The sequence below is a fragment of the Dipteris shenzhenensis genome, unplaced genomic scaffold (assembly GCF_047967505.1).
Source record: "Dipteris shenzhenensis isolate YYH24624 ecotype China unplaced genomic scaffold, Dip_SZ_1.0 scaf0229, whole genome shotgun sequence".
In the NCBI taxonomy this organism is placed as follows: Eukaryota; Viridiplantae; Streptophyta; class Polypodiopsida; order Gleicheniales; family Dipteridaceae; genus Dipteris; species Dipteris shenzhenensis.
Genome location: NW_028239535.1, coordinates 7,581 through 27,627, shown reverse-complemented (window position 1 = coordinate 27,627; position 20,047 = coordinate 7,581). Strand labels below are relative to the sequence as shown.

The window sequence follows — 20,047 nt, the reverse complement described above, 5'->3', positions numbered from 1 at the left end:
CCTGTGTCAACACTAAGAATCTTCTCGAGAGACTTCGGGATTGCTTCGGAGGGAACGAGTTCTTCGAGCACACGGAACCATTTCTTTGTTATTTATAATGAAGCAAAGGATGGTGCATCAACAATGGCTTCTTCCTCCCATCCGGTGGAAGACTAGTTGATGAGGGAGCCCAATGCCACGAAAGAAGCATGTTGGGTTCGTGAAGCAGTTCAAGAATTTATATATTCCGATCTGCATTACCGAGAATGTTTACGGTTCGAATCCGTATAGCCCTAATCTTTAATGATAAGCCGGTCTCGCCCATCGCAGCGGAACTAATTGAGAATTACCCAGATTCAACGCGACTCGCATGAACTATATAGATCGTAGGGTCACTACTTCCGTTTCGATCAGGGGATAGGGATGAAGATCAGGAAGGAGAAGGAATTATTCATTAATAAGTTCCTCAATGATGGTCAATCGGAGAAAATTCAGATAAGAATCTAAATTGACGGATTGCTTTCCATAATAGATAATCCGTATAAATCAATCTTATGCATCGATTCGGTAGGGAGGTACATACCATACCCCACTACCTACTTAGTAGAATATAGTCCCCATCCGGTTCTTCCGGCAATTTGACTCATCTCACGGATTCCAGCCAAGAGCTCATTTCCGGATGGGGAGTCCCGTTTCTAATAATCTTCTCGCAAGTCCATTTGGTATCCAGCATCTTCCGAGGACTGGATCGGAGGGACGATTGGCTCATCACTGGGGGGGTGTACATCCCGATTCCATTCTGGGATGAGATGTCCGTGAGCCACGTCTGGCATCTCATCCCCGATCGAACGATCGAGGAGTCAGCAACCCCCCCCCCCTTCACTTATCATAAAGATGTTACACCCACACGGTGGGGTGAGAAGATAAATACCGAAGCAGGAGGAGTATGTAAATGTTTTTGCTTCCTAAACACGATTCCTTCCGGATCCTCCTACTAGTATCCATCCTTATTCCCTATACAGCCTTTTCGGTTTCCAGATCCGTCGCACCCATCCGCGAGGGGCCTGAAAAACTAACAAGCTATGAATCAGGTATGGAACCAAAGGGAGGGGCTTGGATCCAATTCCAGATCCGTTATTATATGTTTGCCCCGGTATTCGTTATTCCCGACGTCGAGACGGTCTCTCCCTATCCCCGGGCTATGAGTTTCAGGGAATTGGGTCTATTTGCTTTTACTGAAGTGTCTATCCCCATATCCATATTAATTGTCGGTTCGATTTATGCATGGTGAAAAGGAGCATTGGAATGGTCCTAATTTCTAACTATTCGGGTAAGAGGAACGGAGTCGACTCCCGTGGGGGGAATCCACTAATTAACTCCGTGGAGTCCTTCTCCCCCGATCAAGACACATCAAACTCGATTATTTTGACTAACTTGAATGATCTCTCCAATTGGTCTCGACTTTCCAGTTTGTGGCCACTCCTTTACGGTACTAGCTGCTGCTCCATTGAATTCGCCTCATTAATTGGTTCACGCTTCGACTTCGACCGGTACGGTCTAGTACCAAGATCCAGCCCCAGACAAGCTGATCCCATAATAACGGCGGGTACTATCACCATGAAGATGGCTCCGTCTCTAGTGAGACTCTATGAACAAATGCCCGAACCAAAGTATGTAATTGCTATGGGGGCATGTACCATTACGGGAGGCATGTTTAGTACGGATTCTTACAGCACCGTTCGCGGAGTGGATAAATTGATTCCTGTGGACATTTATTTGCCGGGTCGTCCGCCCAAGCCCGAAGCTATTATTGATGCTGTGACAAAACCCCGCAAAAGAATTGCTCAGGAAAACTATAGGGATCGAACTTCTTGTCGAACCCGGAAGAGATATTTTAGTCTGAATCACCGACTTTTTTTCGTACCCAATACCTATACCGGTGAATACAATCAACGAATCGCAAATCAGTCTTCGAAATCCCTATCAAATATCCTCTCGAAGGGATTGAGTGGATTCGAAAGTATGCATGAAGAATCCGTATCAGAGGCGGGCGGGTGAAGATATTCCACAGAGATATAGAACGTTAGCTAATATGAGTATTATCAATAACAACGGCGATTCCAACATCGAGATGCGGGGTCGATTACCCGCTTGGTCGACTAGACATAGTTTAGCCCACAGACCTTTAGGTTCTGATTACCGGGGTGTCGAGATCCCACAGGTCAAAGCAGGGGATTGGCCTTCTATAGCTGTTGCTTCATATGCGTGCGGTTTCAATTATCCCCGTTCCCAATGTGCCTATGATGCAGCACCAGGAGGATCCCTAGCTAGTGTGTATCATCTGACGGAGGTGCGAGACGATGCAGATCAACCTGAAGAAGTATGTACAAAAGTCTTCGTTCCGAGAAAAGACCCCAGGATTCCATCCGTTTGTTGGGTTTGGAAAAGTTCCAATTTCCAGGAACGGGAATCCTATGATATGTTAGGAATCACTTATGAGAGTCATCCGCACCTACAACGTATCTTAATGCCTGGGAGCCGGCTGGGATGGCCTTTACGTAAGGATTATGTCGTACCCGACTTTTATGAGCTACAGGATGCTTATCGAATTGGGACGGAGGCAAAATTGAAAGCCATCCTCCCACTAGCCAATTCTGTATCATTCTATTTAATCTTGTGCGGCAGGTGAGGCTGGTCTACCTTATTTGAGACACTTGTTTCTCGTACGATCAATCGCATCCACGTATCTGCATCGAAATCCGCACCTACATATGCACGTTCAAGCGTATGTAGGTGTGGGTATAGATACATACCCCGACCAGTAGACCAATAAGCAATCCATATTTTTTTTTTGGATTCTCCTATTTCCAAGTGCGGTTTTCGCCCGCAGCCATCAGATCAAATTATTTCCCATCGGTATGCCAGGAACCAGACTTGAACTGGTGACACGAGGATTTTCAGTCCTCTGCTCTACCTACTGAGCTATCCCGGCCAGTGATTCCGCGATAATCCCAAACAAATATCCCAGCGTGGATTGATTCTTTCCCTTACCTATCCGTCCAATCGAAGTAACTATCCTCACGAATCCATTTTTTTTTTTATACCTTGCAGGCGAACCATTCAGACAATCCATTGGATTTGCCGAATGGTTCAGTCGCAAACCACTCAAAAATATTCTCGAGCTGGGGACGAGACATCAATCCGATTCGATTGAGCTATGAATCGGGAGCATGGATCCCCTCTCGTTTAGGTGGAGGAAATCAATACGTATTCGGGAGATGTATCTCGATACCCTTCGTCCGCTTGATGGGTCGAAGAATCCCATCCACCAGAATAGACGGGGAGGGATTTCTCTGTTTCATGGGGTAGATGCTTCCCACAACTCCTACGCAATTTGGATAATATGTTTCATCCCGTTCTACTGGGGATGTAGGGACTCGAACCCTCACGGTCCTACAAAGACCAACGGATTTTCTTTCTACCACAATTTGCATTGCTGTTTCCATCAACGGCGTAGAGTTGGACTCCATCTCTATCCGCGAAGGTCTGTTACTAATGGTTATTCATCGAACCATATTCATCCGAATACGGAGTATACATACACAAAGAGGAAATCAGGAGAAGATGGGATTCGGGGATAATCGAGTAGATCCCACCAATACCCGAGATTCTCGAGATTTTGATACAATCCTCGGTGCGGATGTTGAGTATGCACTGGGAGAGGATCCTCGCCGCTTATAGGATCATTCTAGATTGAATCATCCATGGAAAGAGAACATCTATCCGCTTAATGAATAATAGAAATTAATAGATCGTTCGTCGGAATAGCTTCCGTCGAGTCTCTGCACCTATCTCATCATCCGAATCCTGCTTCTGAAATGAGATTTGGCTCAGGATCGCCTACTAAATAATCCTAGGTTTCCCTGAATTTGAAAGCTATCACTCGGTGTGTTTCCATACCTAGGCTCAATCCAATCGAGTCCGCAGCGTCTACCATTCCGCCATACCCCCCCCCCCCTTGAGTCCCAAACCGAAGCAATGGATCTGCAATTGCATCAAATCCTTTTGCATGCCATCCGAGTTTGCATGTTCCATGCCATTTGTTCCAGAGATATTTCACGAGTCTCTTGATTCCGGTCAAGCGGAAATTATATACCCCGTCCCGATTCCCGAATTCTCAACCTCTTCCCTTTTCTGTTTCTATTCCCAATTTCCTCCAGAAAGGGACTCCACCGATCCCAGAGAATATATATCTGCGAGACCATACCCTGCTTCTCCGTATTCGCGTACCCATAAGAATTATACACGGGTGGGGTAATTAAATCAATACGATACGGTAGGAGATGGAATTATCGACTCATCTAACCCATCTCTGTGGTTGAATAACCCTTGCGGCTGACTGCGCCGTGGGCGCAACCACCATTGTCGCTTTAGGAGGGTTCTATTCCATCCCATGGGGTTCAAAAGAACCAGGAAAGCTTGGTTTGGATTCGGAAGTACCACATTCACAAGGCAGAGGTTATCGGTTCGATTCCGGCAGAATATTGCCCAGTATCAGTCGATGCACCAATACCGTGTCTCCCTTCGGCTTTGTCCCCCGCGTCGAAGCCTCCATTTCCAATAGAGTCGATGGGAATTCGAGTATTTGTTCGTCTACATTCATATGTTATGATTATTACAAATACCAAATGTTCAACAAAATTGGGTGACACTTATAAATAGTACCAGTACTTCGATTACGGAGAGGTCCATTCCGGGTCTTACCATGCTTACAAAGAAGGAGTTTTTATGTCTCGTTATCGAGGACCCCGTCTGAAAATAATACGTCGTCTCAAGGATCTACCCGGGCTTACAAATAAAACATCAAATCCGAGAGAAGCACGAATTGCTATTGATTAATCTGCTTCGAGAAAGGTATCTCAATTTTGCGTGCGTCTGGAAGCCAAACAGAGATTACGTTTCAATTATGGATCAACGGAACGACAATTGCCTAGATACTTTCGTATTGCTAGAAGAGCCAAGGGTTCAACAGGTCAAGTACCATTACAGCTACTCGAAATGCGTCCAGATAATATTGTTTCTCGTCCAGGTATGGCTCCTACTATTCCTGCAGCTAGGCAATTAGTTAATCATAGACACATTCTAGTGAACGATCGTATAGTCGATATACCGAGTTACCGTCGCAAACCAAAAGATACTATTATTGTGAGAAATCGACCGGGTTCTCGCAATGGACCAAATAGAGAGATGGAATTTTCTCGGGGAGACAAAATACCTGATCATTCAACTTTTTCCTCGTCGGGAGACAGTAGACCCACAGGATTAGTGAATGGAATCGCAAATCGGGAGTCCACTGGGTTGGATATAAATGAATTGCTCGTCGTTGAGTATTACTCCCGCAAAGCCTAACCCCAAGTAATTATCTAATAGTCTGGGATTCCTCATTCTGAAATTCGGATACCCCCCCCCCCGGGGGGGGGGATTCTTGGAATTATTATTTGAAATCGGGAGTACTAACTGGAAGCATTCAAAGGATTAGCAATTCTTTGGGGTGCCGGAACAGAGTCAATGACGGAATGCAAAGGGGAAAGGGGGGGATTCGAACCCCCGGTAAACAAGAGTCTACATAGCATTTCCAATGCTACACCTTAAACCACTCAGTCACCTTTCCTGCAACTTTGTACTATTTACACATCTTACCAATCTAAGAAACCGGATAGCAACTCAATCCTCGATGATAGACGGGAAAAAGTGATTCCTGGAAGTGAGTGCAAGCCTCATCAGTTATTAAGAAATGAGATTAATTCCCGGAATTGAGGTAGGGGAGGTGACCCCATCCCTGGGATAGATTTTTAGTTGTTCCGAGTCGATTTCATAATGAGAGATTTTCAATTAGGTGATGCAGATCCCATCAAAAGCAATCACTCCATTAGTAATTATTCATGGATGCTGCGAGACTATATACCCCCATTCACACACGACTCTCATTCGGTGCGGAATTAGTTACTCCACCCTCCCAGTCGATTGAGGGGGAGGGACATAGATACCAGACGGATGCACCTCTTCCCCTTGTATTGCAAAAGAGATCTGTTCTTCCGGCATCCTGATTAACTCAATAATAAGTGGAACGAAGAGGAATTCCAATTACGCCTAGATCCCAGAGAAATGACAATTCTATTGATAGAACTCCCACGATTCTGGCGGATATCTTGTTACAAATCATACCGACTACTGATAGGGAGAAGAGAGCTTTTACTTATTATAGAGATGGTGCGATTTGGGGAGGGAAAATCGATTAACCTTAATTCCTAATTAATTGGGGGATTCAAATTCCGATAGACCCGCGTTTGGTGAAGGTATGTTTCGAACGGGAAACAAGTCCTTCTGTCGTGTATCCTCGATTGATGCAGCCTCAAATGCTCCAGTTTCGATCTCCGGCGAATCGTAGTAGTAAGCAAAAGGTGAAACCTACGGACCGACCTATTTGTAGGACTCCGTGGGTAGGCATAGGGGAGAGGCACTACGTGGAGGAATCGACAACGCAAAAGCTTCGTTACGGTTGGGTTCAGCCGCGCGTCGTGTTTCTATGACGAATACCAATAATGATTGGGACAACGAACATCCATCCCGTTCGTATTTTGGATACCCCTAGAATCATCGGAGATTGTCGAAGTAGCTGATCCCCATGAAACTCGAAGCGTTGGGAACAGAGAAATTGTCATTAGTCTCTTGGTGTCGACGTGTCGGAGTGGCACAACCATGTTAACAAGAGATTTTTGGCAGAAGGGATGGCTAGTCCAGTAGTTTCACAGACACTAGCCCCCGTTCATCCATAGGTTTAGAGTAGGAATTGCTAGACTATTCCAAATACTAGTCTCTCTCCATGCATCATGCAGGAGGAGCCGTATGAGGTGAGAATCTCAAGTACGGTTTTGAAGCGGAGCTCATTCACGCTGAGTGAGCGACCCTGACGAATGTCGGCCCAATCCGAAGGAGAATATGCAGAAGCTTCATAAAATTACTACAAAGCTATGCGTTTGGAGATTGATCCTCATGATCGGAGTTACATACCCCATAATATAGGTTTGATTCATACTAGCAATGGAGAACATGCAAAGGCTTTGGAATACTATTTTCAAGCATTGGAACGGAATCCTTTTCCACCACAGGCTCTTAATAATATGGCTGTGATCCGTCATTACGTGCGATTACCCATACTATAGGATCCCTTGATTCGAAACCACTCGATGTAGGAGGCTTTCCACAAGCATACTCCCATAAGGAGTTCTCCTGAGCTGTGGAATTTGGTGTCCCCCGTAGTAACTCAGGTCCGGGGGAAGAACGGAAGCCTGTGAATCCCATGGATAATCGGGTGAATTGAGGGAGAAAGCACCGCAAAGATTCGTCATCGAAAATCTGGGTCGATACGATGAGATTTGCTCACTCGGGGGGTTCTACAATCGATTCCTGTAATAGAATCGATTTGGAAAGGAATATCGAGCTATGGTGTAGTATCAAATCCCAAAGGAAACATTTCAGCGGATCTATTTTTAGAAGTAGGGGAATTAGTTCCGGGGGAGATTATTACCCTCCTCCACGAATTAGGAGTATGGAAAAGATTCTATCTCGCATCGATAGGATTGGAAACCATTCCCAGTAACTACTCTTGATTCTTCTCTAGACTAACGGGGGAGGGGGCCAAGTAAATCTCTCTCTTCTCTTGGATCAGATAGAGAATAAGCTACTGAGTAGTCATTCGAGCCGCATGAGGTAGGAAACTCTCAAGTCCGGTTCTGAGGGAGGATATCTCGAAGGGATCTATCCATCCCGACCGGGGGGAGCAGGCCATTCAACAGGGAGACCCGGAGGCTTCGGAATCTTGGTTTGATCAAGCCGCTGAGTGTCGGAAACAAGCAATAGCACTTCCTCCAAGCAATTATATCGAAGCACAAAATTGGTTGAGGATTACGAAACGTTCCAGGTGATGAGAGAGGGGGGTGACGCCGGGGTAGCAGTGATATGGGGACCAGACAATTGAAAGAAATTCCTTTACATTTTCTACCCCCCCCCCCCCCCTGGGATACCAGGAAGGAGAAGACTTCTCCTCCTACCGATTGCCATCTGGTAATATGTAACCCCCCCCCTACTGAAACGTATAAGAATCTCTCTATACAAGGTCCATAAAGCACTAATAAGTTGTGTAATAATAAGATTAAATGCCTGCCTCGGATAACTCTTCTATTACAGCTGTTCCAGTTCCAAACTCAGGGAGAAGAATACCTTACATACGAATTCCATCTCTTAGAAGTTTCGTATCCCCCGCTGGTAGGTCGTTGCTATCCCCTGTCCGAAGAGAGGAGAATCTCGATGACTATTCGTTCACCGGAACCAGAAGTCAAGATTATGGTGGAAAAGGATCCCGTGAGAACTTCTTTCGAAAAATGGGCTCAACCTGGACATTTCTCGAGAACTTTAGCTAAGGGTCCCAGTAGTACCACTTGGATTTGGAATCTACATGCTGATGCTCATGATTCTGATAGTCACACAAATGATTCAGAAGATATATCCCGTAAAACATTCAGCGCCCATTTTGGTCAATTAGCTATTATTCTTATCTGGCTGAGTGGTATGTATTTTCACGGGGCTCGCTTCTCTAATTACGAGGCGTGGCTAAGTGATCCCACTCATGTTAAGCCTAGCGCCCAGGTAGTTTGGCCAATAGTTGGTCAAGAGATACTTAATGGAGATGTAGGTGGGGGATTCCAGGGAATACAGATAACGTCCGGATTTTTTCAAATATGGCGGTCTTCTGGAATAACTAGTGAGTTACAACTCTATTGCACCGCTATCGGTGCCTTAATCTTTGCAGGATTGATGTTCTTCGCTGGTTGGTTCCACTATCACAAGGCTGCTCCAAAATTGGCTTGGTTCCAGGACGTGGAATCCATGTTGAACCACCACCTAGCAGGCCTCTTGGGATTGGGTTCCTTGGCGTGGGCGGGACACCAGGTACACGTCTCGCTACCCATTAACCAACTATTAGACGCGGGAATCGATCCTAAGGAGATACCTCTTCCTCATGAATCCATTTTGAATCGTGACCTTTTGGCTCAGATGTATCCCAGTTTCGCAAAGGGATTAACTCCATTCTTTACCCTCGACTGGTTACAATACTCAGATTTCTTAACCTTCCGTGGGGGATTGAATCCAGCCACAGGGGGATTGTGGTTGACCGATACTGCGCATCACCATCTAGCTATTGCAGTTCTTTTCCTGATAGCTGGTCACATGTATCGAACCAATTGGGGTATCGGGCATAGTACGAAAGAGATTCTGGAAGCTCATAAAGGTCCCTTCACGGGTGAGGGTCACAAGGGTCTTTACGAGATCCTAACTACTTCATGGCATGCTCAATTAGCTATTAATCTTGCTATGTTGGGTTCCCTAACAATTGTAGTGGCCCATCATATGTATGCTATGCCTCCCTATCCATACCTAGCTACTGATTATGCTACGCAGCCATCCCTGTTTACGCATCACATGTGGATTGGTGGTTTCCTAGTGGTAGGCGCGGCGGCACACGCAGCTATTTTTATGGTGAGAGATTATGATCCGACTACTCAATACAACAACCTATTGGATCGTGTCATTCGGCATCGTGATGCAATAATTTCACATCTTAACCGGGTATGCATTTTTCTAGGTTTCCATAGTTTCGGATTGTATATTCATAACGATACTACGAGTGCGTTGGGACGTCCCCAAGATACGTTTTCAGATACTGCTATTTAATTACAACCCATATTTGCTCAGTGGGTCCAAAACATTCATGCTTCTGCTCCTGACTTAACGGCACCTAATGCAACAGCAGGTACCAGTTTGACCTGGGGGGGTGGAGACTTAGTAGCAGTAGGTGGTAAAGTTGCTTTGTCACCAATCCCATTAGGTACTGCCGATTTTTTGGTGCATCACATCCATGCCTTTACGATTCATGTTACTGTATTAATATCACCAAAAGGTGTCCCGTTTGCGAGGAGCTCCCGCCTAATACCCGACAAAGCGAATCTTGGTTTTCGTTTCCCTCGTGATGGCCCCGGTAGAGGAGGTACCTGCCAGGTATCTGCTTGGGATCATGTCTTCTCAGGTTTGTTCTGGATGTATAATTCCATCTCAGTAGTTATATTTCATTTCAGTTGGAAGATGCAATCTGACGTACGGGGTAGTATAAGTGACCAGGGAGTAGTGAGCCATATCACTGGAGGAAACTTCGCGCAGAGTTCAACAACCATTAATGGATGGCTCCGTGATTTCCTATGGGCACAGGCTTCCCAAGTCATTCAATCGTATGGTTCTTCATTATCCGCATATGGTCTTTTATTCTCGGGTGCTCATTTTGTTTGGGCTTTTAGTCTGACGTTCCTGTTCAGTGGCCGTGGATATCGGCAAGAACTCATCGAATCTACTGTTCGGGCCCATAATAAATTGAAAGTTGCTCCTGCTATCCAGCCCAGGGCTCTGAGTATTGTACAGGGACGTGCCGTAGGGGTGGCTCATTACCTTCTGGGTGGAATCGCCACAACATGGGCATTCTTCCTAGCGAGAATCATTGCAGTAGGATAATGGCTAGGAGGATTCGAAAAGCATTACGGCATCAAGATTTCCAAAGTTCAGCCAGGGTCTATCCCAAGACCCAACTACTCGTCGTATCTGGTTCGGTATAGCCACTGCGCATGACTTCGAGAGTCATGACAATATTACCGAGGAACGTCTCTACCAGAAAATATTTGCTTCCCATTCTGGTCAATTAGCTATAATTCTTCTCTGGACTTCTGGGAATCTATTCCATGTAGCTTGGCAGGGTAACTTCGAGGCATGGGTGCAAAACCCATTACAGGTAAGACCAATCGCTCATGCCATTCGGGATCCTCATTTTGGTCAACCAGCCGTCGAGGCTTATACCCGAGGGGGAGCTCCGGGTCCGGTTAATATTGCTTATCCTGGTGTTTATCAGTGGCGGTACACTATCGGTTTACGCGACAATCAAGATCTATATACCGGAGCTATCTCCTTACTAGCTGTTTCCGCCTTGTTCCTGGTAGCGGGTTGGTTGCATCTACAACCCAAATGGAAACCGGGTATTTCTTGGTTCAAAAATGCTGAATCTCGTCTCAATCATCACTTATCAGGACTCTTCGGAATAAGCTCTCTAGCTTGGACAGGCCACCTGATTCACGTCGCTATTCCTGAATCTAGAGGCGAACATGTGAGATGGGGTAATTTACTAACTGCACTACCACACCCCCAAGGTTTGGGACCATTCTTTTCGGGTCAATGGAGTGTTTATGCACAAAGTCCCGACTCCGCTAATCACTCGTTCAATAGTGCTCAGGGAGCAGGAACTGCCATTTCAACCTTTCCGGGGGGATTTCATCCACAAACTCAGAGTTTGTGGTTAACTGATATCGCTCATCATCATCTGGCAATTGCGGTTGTGTTTATCATTGCCGGCCACATGTACAGGACTAACTACGGCATCGGACATAGTATAAAAGAGATTCTGGAAGCTCATATTCCTCCAGGAGGCAGGTTGGGACGTGGACATAGGGGACTCTACGACACAATCAATAACTCCCTACATTTCCAATTAGGACTCGCTTTAGCTGCTTTAGGAGTCATTACTTCCCTAGTGGCACAACATATGTATTCCTTACCCGCTTATGCTTTTATAGCACAGGATTATACGACCCAGGCCGCGCTATACACCCATCACCAGTACATCGCTGGTTTTATTATGACAGGGGCGTTCGCCCACGGAGCCATATTCTTTATACGGGATTATGATCCGGAACAAAATAAGGATAACGTGTTGGCAAGGATGTTGGAGCATAAAGAAGCAATAATAGCCCATTTGAGTCGGGCTAGTTTATTCCTAGGGTTCCATACTTTGGGTCTCTATGTCCATAACGACGTCACGTTAGCCTTTGGAACCCCAGAGAAGCAAATTCTTATTGAACCTGTATTTGCTCAACGGATACAATCCGCTCACGGTAAATCTTTGTATGGTTTCGACGTACTTCTCTCCTCGACAGACAGTCCAGCATTCAATGCTGGTCAGAGCTTGTGGCTACCCGGTTGGTTAGACGCCATTAATAATAATAGCAACTCATTATTCCTAACCATTGGACCCGGGGATTTCTTAGTTCATCATGCTATTGCTCCAGGTCCACATACAACTACACCGATTCTAGTGAAGGGTGCATTAGATGCGCGCGGCTCCAAGCTGATGCCGGATAAGAAAGAATTTGGTTATAGTTTTCCTTGCGACGGTCCAGGTAGAGGTGGTACCTGTGACATCTCGGCCTGGGATGCATTTTATCTGGCAGTTTTCCGGATGTCGAATACAATTGGATGGGTCACCTTTTACTGGCACCGGAAGCATATTACCCTGTGGCAGGGAAATGTAGCTCAATTCAATGAATCCTCTACTTACTTGATGGGATGGTTGAGGGATTATCTACGGCTGAATTCTTCACAACTCATTAACGGTTACAATCCTTTCGGTATGAACAGTTTATCCGTCTGGGCATGGATGTTTTCGTTTGGACATCTCGTTCGGGCTACTGGATTCACGTTTCCCATCTCCTGGCGCGGTTATTGGCAAGAACTTATTGAAACTCTGGCTCGGGCTCATGAACGCACACCTTTGGCCAATCTGATTCGCTGGAAAGACAAACCAGTCGCTCTTTCTATCGTTCAAGCACGATTAGTGGGACTAGCCCACTTCTCCGTAGGTTATATATTTACCTATGCAGCTTTCTCAATAGCATCCACATCGGGTAAATTTGGGTAGCTCTGTGTTTCGCCTCAATAAAAGCTAAAAGCATGTATCGCATTGGGCTTACCTTTGGCATTCGAGCCAGTGGTAAGCCCAACTTATCCACGATTAAAATCTGTCTCTGATGGATAGATAGCACGGATGGGTGGCAAATCATAGCACTTCAATTGGACTCTATCCCAAATTCCATCCATTCTATAATAACATTCCAATATCGCCGACTAGGAAATTACGGCAAAGAGGAGTCTCATTGAGAAAGAGAAGAAGAAACAAAAACTGGTGAGGAAATATTATCTCATACGTCAATCCCTGAAACAGAGAATGAGGGGGGGTTTATCAATACAAGAAAAATTAGAGGTTTCTGAGGCGTTCCAATCTCCACCACGTAACAGTGCACCCACCCGTCTTCGTAACCGATGCTCCCTAACCGGACGCCCCAGATCCAATTATCGAGACTTTGGTTCATCCAGACACGTACCACGCGAAATGGCACACGCTTGTTTGCTGCCTGGAGTAATAAAATCGAGTTGGTAGATAAATATTGGTTTTCCCACACGAATTGTTGGAGAATCGATCTCCATAAATTCACAAGATTCCCTCGTGTTCAATGTAATTATTTGAAGACTGTATAATAATTACAGCGAGGGAATCAACCACGCGGGGTAGAGCAGCTTGGTAGCTCGCAAGGCTCATAACCTTGAGGTCACGGGTTCGAATCCCGTCTCCGCAAACGAAAATTAACTTGGTGATAGGGTGATAAAGCAATAGGTGATAGGGGGATAAAGCAATAGTCCACCCTGTTCCCGTATTTTTATTCCAACTATTTGACCACGTACCGGCGGGTATTCATCCACAACATAAACCGGATAATCCCAAATTTTCCCCCCTCATTCTCCTTTTTCTCCTTCCCAGGTGAATCTCCCGATTCTCTATCGGGATCCATTCAATCGGGTAAGTAGGGGGTGGAAAGGAGGACTCAACCATTTCCGCTAGTTCCAGAGACCTTACCCCACCTAGTTTTAGTATCAGCAGTTTTTAATCCCCCCCCCTGGTAAGATTGAGAGAATAGTGACAGGATAATGATTTGAGAAACGGGAAACAGAATAGTTCTGTTTCCGACATACTGTGTTTCATACACCTCATCAATGTCATCATCGGTAAGCCCTTTTAACTCAGTGGTAGAGTACCGCCATGGTAAGGCGTAAGTCATCGGTTCAAATCCGATAAAGGGCTCGTGAGATTTCACTCGACTTGTCTCTTTCTCTCGGCACAGACACTCGTAATCCTTCCTTACATTGTAGAGTACCACATATGTTTCTACCAATTCAGAAAATTAGTGATCACGTCGAAATGATCCTTCGCCCGAATAGGCGACGAATATGACGAGGCCCCCCCCCCCCCCCAGATGCCTATCGAATCAGATTATCCTGATTATCCACTTTCACTGCTCGGGGGACTCCCGGTAAGATTCGCAACAAATATCCACATATATCTATCTATATAGCGGGATCCATATGTGGGTGGGGAAATCAACGAAGAATCAGCGAATCGCTACGTAATAAAGCTGTTCGGAATGTTCCCCCCCGTCTTGAATCTCAGAATTATTGCTACCCGTAATATAAGAAATTTAGGTAGATGTAATTCATGATGTGGAAGATCATTCAGTTACCCCTGATACAGGAATCCAATGAGAATTCTGACTATCGATACATCTCTCCGCAGGGGGAGATATTCCAATGAATTCTCGTATGAAAAGATTTCAGCTAACTCCCAGCTACGGGTTTCTCTCGTATCATTCCGATCCATCTCCCGCTTCTTAACCAGGAGGTAAGACGGACTATATGGTTCTCATTTAATCTATCGAGACGGGAGTTTGTTTCTCTCGTCCGACATCAAGGAAAAGTGGCCTCCCCCCACCCCCCCCCACCCACCCGCCATTAATCACCCGAATGATTCGGGAGCGAAAAGCTTCCGAATGGTATTGAGTATTGGTAGAATAAATATCAGGAAGTGTCTCTTCCATCGTGAAATAGACGAGTAAAGTGAAGATACGGATCATAAATATCTGTATGTACGCGTGTCCTACTCAATTCACCAAATAGATAGATTGCTGAAAATTGGTGCTTCTCCCACTCCTTCCTGTACTTCTCCAGTGGGCAGGACATGCGGGAGGAAACACCAGCACCACATAAAGAGATCCAATAGATGCCGTTGATTGTTCAATTGGAGGAATCTAGCTGGGATAAAGTTCCGGATCAGGATTCATCGACGTAGCGAACGGGTTGATGGAGTCTCGGAAGAAGAGAAAGGGTTACCCACTTTCTGAAGAATCACGAAATCAATTTCGTTGTATCGGTACTCTATCCATATCCATCCGCTTGGGGGAACGAGACGGAGTAGAAAAGTACCCTCGACGGGACCTAGGAATATTGTTACCATGCCAGAGAGATTCCGACAAATTCTTATTCAGAAGGGGCAGTGATATGGTAGTTTCATTTCCTACACCACGACCCTATCATGTCATGAAATAGAAGGGCACCCAAAATGGTTGGAAGAGTTGAATAGGAGAATAACTATGACCATCGCCATTGGAAAATCCTCCAAGGAATCGAAAGATTTGTTTGATAGTATGGACGATTGGCTACGAAGGGATCGTTTCGTATTTGTAGGTTGGTCCGGTCTATTACTTTTCCCCACCGCTTATTTCTCCCTAGGCGGTTGGTTCACCGGCACAACCTTCGTCACCTCGTGGTATACTCATGGATTAGCTAGTTCCTACTTGGAAGGTTGCAATTTTCTGACTGCCGCAGTTTCCACCCCTGCAAATAGTCTCGCTCATTCCTTGCTTCTACTGTGGGGTCCGGAAGCACAGGGAGACTTCACCCGTTGGTGCCAATTAGGGGGTCTATGGACCTTTGTTGCTCTTCACGGTTCCTTCGCTTTGATAGGTTTCATGTTACGTCAATTCGAACTTGCTAGGTCCGTACAATTACGTCCCCATAATGCAATAGCGTTCTCTGCTCCCATTGCTGTTTCTGTTTCTGTATTCCTAATCTACCCGTTAGGGCAATCCGGTTGGTTTTTTGCACCCAGCTTCGGTGTAGCAGCTATCTCTCGATTCATTCTCTTTTTCCAGGGTTTTCACAACTGGACGTTGAACCCGTTTCATATGATGGGAGTCGCCGGAGTCCTTGGTGCTGCTCTTTCGTGTGCCATTCATGGCGCCACGGTGGAAAACACCTTATTTGAAGACGGTGATGGCGCAAATACATTCCGTGCTTTTAACCCAACTCAATCCGAAGAGACCTATTCAATGGTTACCGCTAATCGTTTCTGGTCCCAAATATTCGGTGTCGCTTTCTCCAACAAACGTTGGTTGCATTTCTTTATGTTATTCGTGCCAGTAACTGGATTATGGATGAGTGCTATCGGAGTAGTTGGTCTCGCTTTGAATTCGCGTGCTTATGACTTCGTTTCCCAAGAAATTCGTGCGGCGGAAGATCCTGAGTTTGAAACTTTCTACACAAAGAACATTCTGTCGAATGAGGGTATTCGTGCCTGGATGGCAGCTCAGGATCAGCCTCATGAAAACCTTGTATTCCCCGAGGAGGTCTTACCCCGTGGAAACGCTCTTTAACGAAACTCTGTCTCTGGGTGGTCGCGATCAGGAAACCACAGGTTTCGCTTGGTGGGCCGGTAACGCTCGACTGATCAATCTGTCTGGTAAATTACTCGGTGCCCATGTAGCTCATGCTGGCTTGATCGTGTTTCGGGCTGGAGCCATGAATTTGTTTGAAGTGGCTCACTTCGTTCCGGAGAAGCCTATGTATGAACAGGGGTTAATTCTACTTCCCCACCTAGCAACCCTAGGTTGGGGAGTGGGTCCCGGTGGGGAAGTCGTCGATACCTTTCCCTATTTTGTTTCTGGAGTCCTTCATTTGATATCTTCCGCGGTTCTAGGGTTCGGGGGTATTTATCACGCTCTCATTGGCCCCGAGACTTCAGAAGAGTCCTTCCCATTTTCGGCTATATATGGAAGGACAAAAATAAGATGACTACTATATTGGGTATTCATCTAATCTTGTTAGGAGCCGGCGCCTTCCTCCTAGTATTCAAAGCGTTATATTTCGGAGGCTTGTATGACACATGGGCCCCGGGAGGTGGGGATGTACGGAAGATTACGAATCTCACTTTAAAGCCCGAGTGTCATATTTGGTTACTTACTCAAATCCCCCTTTGGTGGAGAGGGTTGGATTGTAAGTGTCGATAACCTAGAAGATATTATTGGGGGACATGTCTGGCTGGGATCCATCTGTATCTCCGGGGGGATCTGGCACATATTGACCAAACCATTTGCTTGGGCCCGTCGCGCTTTTGTGTGGTCCGGAGAGGCTTACCCGTCCTATAGCTTAGGAGCACTTGCTATTTTTGGTTTTACTGCTTGTTGTTTCGTTCGGTTCAATAACACGGCATATCCTAGTGAATTCTATGGTCCTACCGGTCCAGAGGCTTCTCAAGCTCAAGCTTTTACTTTTCTTGTCAGGGACCAGCGTCTCGGCGCCAACATAGGTTCCGCTCAAGGACCTACTGGTTTGGGTAAATACCTGATGCGTTCCCCCACGGGAGAAATCATATTTGGAGGCGAAACAATGCGTTTCTGGGACCTTCGTGCTCCTTGGTTGGAGCCACTGAGAGGCCCCAACGGTTTGGATTTGAGTAAGTTGAAAAGAGATATACAACCCTGGCAGGAGCGACGCTCCGCGGAGTATATGACTCATGCACCTCTGGGTTCCTTAAATTCCGTAGGTGGAGTAGCTACTGAGATAAATGCCGTGAACTATGTATCTCCCCGAAGTTGGTTGGCTACTTCCCATTTCGTTCTAGGATTTTTCTTTTTTGTGGGTCATTTATGGCATGCGGGAAGAGCCCGTGCGGCGGCAGCCGGGTTTGAGAAGGGAATTGACCGTGATACCGAACCCGTTCTTTCCATGACACCATTAAATTAGGACAAATTGCTGAGATATTAATGGAAAGTTATTACTTGGTAGTATTAGTACCTACCATACCAGACAAATTTCCATTTTCTACTGGTGGTTCTTTGCGGAACCGGGACACAGCTCATACATAAACTAACCCCCCAGTGGGGTTAGTTCGATACGTCGGTATATACCCAGCAGTAACCTTTACCTCGCGGATGAGGGAAGGGCGAGGTGTAACTCACTGTTCATTTCTATAGGGTTCCGGGAAACCACAAGTTTCGGTAGCATTTGCACTTATGTCTACAAATCACCCCCCTGGAGGGGGTGATTTGGCGATGACGACTCATCTCCGTAAGCTAATTTGAAGCTAATTTGAATCCTCACCAGTTGTATCTGGTGGAACGTACCCATCCCGCAAATGGGTGGGTAATTGACCTTTGATCATCCCGATAAGTCAATCGATAGAACTGGTATTTTAAATACCTCTAGTTAACATCAGATCTCTCATATTTGTTTGTTTCCTATCCCTCGAACCCTGATAGGGAAAGTATTGACACGGGACCTGGGCCTGGAGATGCGGCGCATGAACCGGGGCGGAGGAGGAATACCCCCAGACTGCTTCAGAAGATTCCTCTCATCTATCATTATTAAGAATAGGCTCCCCTCGGGGACATTGGCATTTTTTGGGAAATACTAGGTGGTTCTTTTAGACCACCGATAGACCACTAATACCCCCTCCCGTCGGGTCCGGTACTGAATCAATTGAGGAGAGAGAGAGGGATTCGAACCCTCGATAGCGTTTCAGCACTATGCCAGTTTTCAAGACTGGAGCCATAAACCACTCGACCACCTCTCCTAGAAAGCTCTTCTCCAATTCTTCGGAGATCTTGTCGATCTTGATACACATGTATTGTATCGAGATTCACCCCTATTACGAAAGATATGAGATGATGGTTTCGTATGATTTACTATGAAATCAATATAGGGATCATTCCAAATAATCAAATTCTTACTCCTACTTGATGGATTATCAAGAGATTCGAAAGAGACATTGGATTCCGGGGTACTGAACTAGAAGGATTCTTGTTCCGTCCAAAATCCTCGGTCTCGGTATGGTGTAAGTCCCACCGGATGGGGATCAGATGGTACAAATCCTCTACTTCTGATACGTCGAGAGTCCTAACTACGACTATTGCTTTCCAATTGGCTTTATTCACATTAATCGCCATTTCATTCCTACTAGTAATTGGTGTACCTGTCGTGCTTGCTTCCCCCAATGGTTGGTCAAGCAACAAAAATGTCGTCTTTTCAGGGGCTTCCTTATGGATCGGATTAGTTTTCCTAGTGGGTATACTTAATTCCTTCATATCCCAGAGATTCAATGTATCGGTAATTCTGGCCCCCTCCTCACGATTCATAATGGCGAGTGGGGAGAGAGAATCAATAATAATTACGGTCTACGGAATCGACACTTCCTCCTCGGGGGGGGGGGGGCTCTCCGTCCACGAGGGAAAATCCCGAGACGAGGTGGATGGATTAGGTGTGTTGACTAGAGGAGTTACCACATATATAGTTATTCAATATAGAACGGGGTGGCATATCACGCGGATATAGTTGAATGGTAAAATATCTCCTTGCCAAGGAGAGGACGCGGGTTCGATTCCCGCTATCCGCCGACCCGACTTTCTTGCCCCGCTTCCACCCCCGGCAGTAGCCCCCGGGATAGTTCAGACCGGTGGAGAGAATATTTTTGAGCTTCAGGAGTGAGATATTCCCAATTGAGGAAGTCATAACCGAGTGATTTGAGGCGTAGATTTCCAATCTGGGTTTTCCCTCGAGGGGAAACAGAACATTGAATGAACCAAAAGCAATGGAGAAGCCTATATACTTACTGATGCTGCTGGTAATTACCAATTATTATTGGGATACATAAGTTCATCGGTGAAAGAAATAATCGTCCATGGAAATATGGATTGGGTGAAGCTTTTCAACTGCCTCACTTCACTTCGGAGAATTGCAAGGTTTAAGTCTCAGCGTTACCTCTATGCCGTGTTCGACTTCCTACACATCTAGGAAGCAGTCGACCTAGAGGTTGTGGGAGATGCCACATGCGGTTCCGCATATAGGTATGCATCGAGCGGGATTTTGCGATAAGGATTCGGAGAGGTATTCCAATTCCCCATCCATTGGATGTTGTATTCGGGGGGGATTCGGGAGAATCAGATTGACGATTTATAGATAATCTCTTATTATC

General features: G+C 45.9%; 2 non-coding genes across 2 annotated transcripts; both read left to right on the top strand.

Annotated features, from left to right (window-relative positions):
- Nucleotides 1–13,470: 13,470 nt before the first annotated feature.
- Nucleotides 13,471–13,544, top strand: TRNAM-CAU (transfer RNA methionine (anticodon CAU)). Its single transcript has one exon. It is a non-coding gene; the product is annotated as a tRNA-Met (tRNA).
- A 5,853-nt stretch (nt 13,545–19,397) lies between these two features.
- TRNAG-GCC (transfer RNA glycine (anticodon GCC)) lies at nt 19,398–19,468 on the top strand. The gene has a single exon. It is a non-coding gene; the product is annotated as a tRNA-Gly (tRNA).
- Nucleotides 19,469–20,047: the final 579 nt, after the last annotated feature.